Source organism: Drosophila obscura, unplaced genomic scaffold, assembly GCF_018151105.1.
Source record: "Drosophila obscura isolate BZ-5 IFL unplaced genomic scaffold, ASM1815110v1 contig_73, whole genome shotgun sequence".
Lineage (NCBI taxonomy): Eukaryota > Metazoa > Arthropoda > Insecta > Diptera > Drosophilidae > Drosophila > Drosophila obscura.
The window spans coordinates 2,973,739-2,979,622 of NW_024542865.1; positions in this window are offsets into that span (position 1 = coordinate 2,973,739).

Consider the following 5,884-nt stretch of genomic DNA (forward strand, 5'->3'; position numbering starts at 1 on the left):
TGTGTGTGTGTGTGTGTGTGTGTGCGTAGTGACTTGGCATTTTGTCGAGTGTGCTCATGTCATAATGCCAAAGGCGCCTACTCTCTGGCCCAGGGGCGGCCTTGACAATCACACTCTCACATCTCTGCCCATACCCCCGAACCATTTGGCCTTTGTCCTTGTCTCACTGTATCCCTTTCTCCCTGCCGCCTGTCGCCTGTCCCCCAAGGGGGCCCTGACACGACGACGACGATGCGTCGCTTGGGACAGCACCCGGACACGGAGCCCCCCCCCTTTGGTGACCTACCCACAAAGTTAATGATGGAAATTGATGAGCTGCGACTAATTTGGTTACGATGGCAGCGGTTTTAGTTGTTGCTCCAATCGAATGATGTTACGCCCCCCCACCCCTCCTCCCCCCGTCGCGTTCCTTGCCTTGCCGAATTATTCGCTTACTCAAATATTTAGGACTGCTCCAAAGGAGCGCAGCAGGCGAATTTCAAGCGCATTTAGGATAGCCGAAGAGCGTGAAAGTGATTTGATTTGATGGGTGATGCGGTCAAGCTGGAAGGGGGGTGGTGTGGCCTGCTATTGTGGGTACTAATAGAATTATGGATAGGCGCTACTGAGATGCTACTGAGGTTGGGTTGGCTTGGGTTGGGGTTAATTGATTTGTATTTTAATGCGGCTCGTAAATGAGGAAACGTTTTCTACGGTCCAGCCAAAACGACCGTGGGGCGCTGCTGCAAGACGCGCGACATTAATTTTTTTGATGATTGACTTTACGCTGATGTTAAATGTGACAACGCGTTATCTATACGTCTCTATACGAAGAAGAATAAATTTTCACTTAAACTGTGGCAAATAATGGAAATTCATGCAGGCAGCATGAGTTAATATTATTAATAAATAAAATACAATATTCTGAGTACAAATCGGATTAATTAACAGCTTTTGTTTTAATAGCTAATTAATTGATGTTTCTTCATATTAAAAAAAATAAATTAAAAAATTAATGCACATAATTGATGTTTCTTCTTCGTATTTTGATTTGATTTAAATAGATATTTTTCGTTAGTTTTCCACAACACACCTCTTGCTTTGCGATGTACAATTTTTGCTGTACTTTTTGCTATCGATCCTAAGCTACCCTGGAGGGACCATAATGGGATTGATTTTGGTAACATAATTCTATAAAAAATGCCTTAAGCTTTGATACTTTGATATATTAATGTTTCTATTTTGCATTAAAATAATTTAAATATTTTATTTAATTTATTTTATTTGATTTTATTTTATTTGATTTTATTTAATTTAATTTTATTTAATTTGATTTTATTTAATTTGATTTTTTAAAATTTAATTTCCTTGTAATAGGTTTCCGATTAATTATTTAGTAATTCTCATTGCACGATTACTATTTCAACACACTAGAATCGTCAATGGCTGAACGCCCTTTGCCTGAAATGCCACCGCCAAGAGATGTAATGTTCTTTCAACAACTCGGGCAAATTCCCCACCCAATGTCCCCACCCAAATCCATCTACAACCTTCCTGCTAGACTCTGGCTTGCCACGAACAATGGGCCGGCTGGCTTCATGAGGCAGTTGCAACGAGGTAGTTGCAGCGGTGACTTAATCACTTGGTTATCTGCCAGCAAATTCAATTCGAGAACGAGAATAAAATACGAATACAACGTGCTACCTGCTGTATGGCTGTATGGCTGTGTGTGTGTGTGTGCGCGAGAGCATTGCTCATACGCGCTGGTGTACGCTATACGCTGCCAGTGCTGCTGCCAGCCTAATGTTTAATTAAACAGCTCTCTGGCTCGGAGTCTGGAGCTCTGGTTGTGGCTCTGCCACTGACTCGCAGGATAAGCGAGTTGCTTGCCACGTTGACTGCCGCTGCTGCTGCTCGCCTTGTTGCCTCTTTCGCAGTCGAATACACGGGCACAGAGAAAAACAACAACCAACCACCGACTGAGAATGTAAGCAGGAGGAGCAGCAGCATGAGGTGTGGTGTGGTGGAGCTGTAGGTGGCAAATAAAGGACATGCCACGCTGCCGCTCGTTTCGTATCTTTTGCAGTTTGTTTGTTGATTTTGTTGTTGTCAGCACGTTTTTCGTCGAGCACTGGCAGCCAGCATTGCCGTTGCCGTTGCCGTTGTCACGGCTGCTGCACTTATCAGCAGCAGCTGCTGACGGCAACAGCGAACAGAGACAGCAACGGCAACGGCAGCAGCAGCAGCGCAGCAGCAGCAGCAGCAGCAGCAAACAGCGACGTTGCGTCGCGTAAATATGCCGCGCAAATATGGCGGAAGGAAGCAGATTAACACGGCAACCAGATACCAATAACTACAGGCTACAGGCAACAACAAGAAACAAAAAAAAAAAAGAAATGTGCCACTGCCAACCGGAAACACAAAAAGCAAAGGTGGTGCAGCGAAATAGCAGATACACTTACTCACAGCAGCGTAGCCCGACAATCTGCTGCCCATTGGGTTGGTTTAATAGTTCCTGAAGTTACCTCATATACTACTCATTTATATATATACAAATATATGAATGGGTCTAAGCATGTGTCAAACTATTTTTGAAGTTTTCACAGGGAAACCTTTGTAAGTATTCGCCTGTATTTGTCAAGGCAGAAAAGCAAGCCTTAGCTCTATTGTGTTTATTTTTGAGAATAACTTCAATCGAAAGTCGTAATATTTCCAGTATTACTGCTCGACATGGACTCTAAGATGCCGGCGAACAAGCGGCAGCAAGCAGATCACCACGAATTAAGTATGCGTATAAAGGGTCTCGAAGAAGCGATGGCCAAGTTAAGTTTGTACGAGATTAATGAACAAATGCATCAGACAGATGTTGACGAAAATATGCAGCAGTTGTATGGCTGCCCAGATCCTTTGGATGAGCTGCGCTATAAGGTGTTCGCTAAGTTCTGTCGTGCCAAAAATCAGCAGCAGCTTCATTCTACCAATCAAGAGATAGCTAAACCTGACGAAGATCAAATCGTAAAGGATTTGGCTGGAATACATTTCACAGATGCCTAGGACGAGGAATCGCTATCAAAGCTATAAAACAGTTACAGAACTTCATTTAACAAATCAAGAAACACAGCGAGAAACTAATGAACACACAAAATGCGCAAATCAGCAGTTAAGTTTGTAGATGATGAATAAAAGATCTTCAGATGTAGAATGGAGGAAGGTTAGAAGCGGAAACAAACAAAGAATATACTCACAAAGAAAAGGAAATAAAGAATAAGTAAATAAATGCATGGTATGCATAATTGTGTTGAAATATTTTTGTTCCTTTGGGTAGGAAGATGCACATGTATAGGCTGGGATATCTGATCTGTGTGCATCATTCAGCATGAGGGGATAGATGCCTTCTCGTTACCTTCTCGTCGGCATCTCGTTACCTTATTATTAACTTCTCATTGTCTTCTTGTCAGCTTCTAGTTACCTTCTATTCATCTTTTCGTTACCTTCTAGATACATGCTCGTTACTTTATCTTTACTTTCTCGCTAACTTCTCGTTACCTTCTCGTTACTTTATCTTTACCTTCTTGCTACCTTCTCGTTACTTTACCTTTACTTTCTCGCTGCCCTCTAGATACCTTCTCGTTACTTTATCTTTACCTTCTCGCTACCTTCTCGATAACTTCTTGTCACTTTACTGTTACACCTTCTCGTTACCTTCTGGCTCGATAGTGTATCCTCGTACTGAATGTAAAAACAATCGATGTGTGCCTCTCCTTCTCTCCTGTTTCACCTTCTACTACCTTCAATTTTCTTTTTCCTTTTCTTGTTTTTCATTTCTTCGTTTGGCTGCACACACACCACATACCCACACACACACACACACACACACACCCGCACCTAGACTTTCTCTCACACGGAAAGATAGTCGAAGAGTGTTGTGGTATTTTTTTTTTGTCATTGATTTCAGTTTATCTTTGCCTTCTGCTTCCTGCCTCTTGCCTTCTGCCTCCTGCTTCCTTCTGTAATTCTGTCTGTTTGTGTGTGTCCCTGTAAATGTATCTGCGTTTTGGGGGGGGCAGTATCCGCCAGCCCCGCATGCTCTTTAAACACACTTTTGTGGGCGACTTTTGAGGAAAGAGCACAGAAAAAAAAACTTCCATTTAATTGCCGCCCCCCCTCGAATTTAATTCGAACTCATTTCCAATCACGCAATCGCCGAGTGGTAGGTCAGTGGTAGGGGCGCGGGGCCATGTGTGGCATGTCGCCCGCGCACACACGCAACTGCAACGCTTGTCAGGAGGCAGCGGCAGCGCAATCGGCGCCATTTGGCGACTGGCACGCGCTTTAATTGCAGTGGGTGGCAGCAAGGGGAAGGGTGGCCACGGGGCGTGATGGCTGCTGGCCGAGGTGAAGGAAATGCTAGCAGAGTGTGTGGCACAGAGTGTTGTTGACTGCAGCGCACATTTATTTCGCAGGCGGATAAGCGAGCAGTAAGCTGATTCCATTCCATATTTTTTGAAATGCGAAATAGCCACGATCCGCGTATAATCTGCAAAATCTTCACATTCTAGATCTAATATTGAGCGATGTGTTGCCCTTGTCGCTCCATTCAAATAAACAATCATTTAATAAACAGCCTGCTGCTGCGTTCGGTAGCTGGGCGCACTTTATGCAAATCAAATTGGCTCTGCGATTGAGCATCGAATGGGATGCATGCAAAATCCACACGCACATCGTGTTCGAGCGGATCATTATTTTGCATTAAATTTTATAACACTTTTCCCCTCCCTCTGAATCCTTCCAGGGTACCCCTCTCTCTCCCTGTTGTTGTTTGTTTTGTTCTGTTCTGTATTGGCAGCAATAATTTGTGAAAAGAGCCAGAGAACAAATGCCATTAAATGCATGCAAAAGGCACACACAAGTAATGTGGCCTAAAAGGATAAAGAGAGAGAGAGTGAGCCTGGGAGTGAGGTGGGAGAGAGAGGGGCGGGAGAGAGAGGGCGGGAGAGAGAGGGCCTGATATGGAGTAGAGTCAGTGAGGAATCAGTGTCAGCACTGGCGAATCAATGTAATGAACGGCCACCGCAGAGTGAAAACAAAATTAATGCATTCAGCAGTCACGCACAATGTGCGAGGGTGGTGGGGGGGAGTAGCCACATGCACATTCTCCCTTTTAACACTCTCTTTTTTTTGCACTCTCTCTCACTCACGCACTCTCTCTCTGTCTCTCTCTCTCTGCATTTGTATCGTGTGCGAGCGCTTTAAGCAACATTCAACCCAAGGATCAAGTTTCCTGCTCGATTAGGGATTACTTTAATTGTTTCAATCAATGTTGCATACTTTCAGTCGACTGTGGGAAGTTCTGCCACTGCCAGCGCTGCCACTGCTGCTGCTGCTGCTGCTGCTGCTGCTGCTGCTGCTGCTGCCTGTCTGTCCCTTTTGCTGCTTGCAACTTTCACTTAAACTTTTCTATTTCAATTATGCCTTCGCTTAGTCGCTTACACTGCTTGTCCCTGCTCTTGTACAACAATTGTGTTGCTCGTGTCGCTGTCACTTTGGCGACACTTTACTGTCCGTCACTCGTTCCTTGTGGGCTGCACTCGCTACTGTGGCTCTCGCTGGGGCAGCTCTCGTTTGCTGAATGATCTATCTCTCTGTCCCTCTCTCTGTCTCTCGCTTAGGCTCTATGCAGCATTCGCTCGTCTCGTGCTTATTTTTGGTCTTGTTTTACAACACTTGTTTTGTCGCTGTCCTCCCCCCGGTCTTTCGCTGACACATTCCATTTACAGTTGTCGACGCCATTCTGCTTGATGAACAAACAAACATTAAGCTTACGCTTTCTGCTTGCCCCCCCAACCCCAAGCATAATCATTTTTCCCAACCATTTTCCAGCGTCATGAATATGCAAAAGAGACAA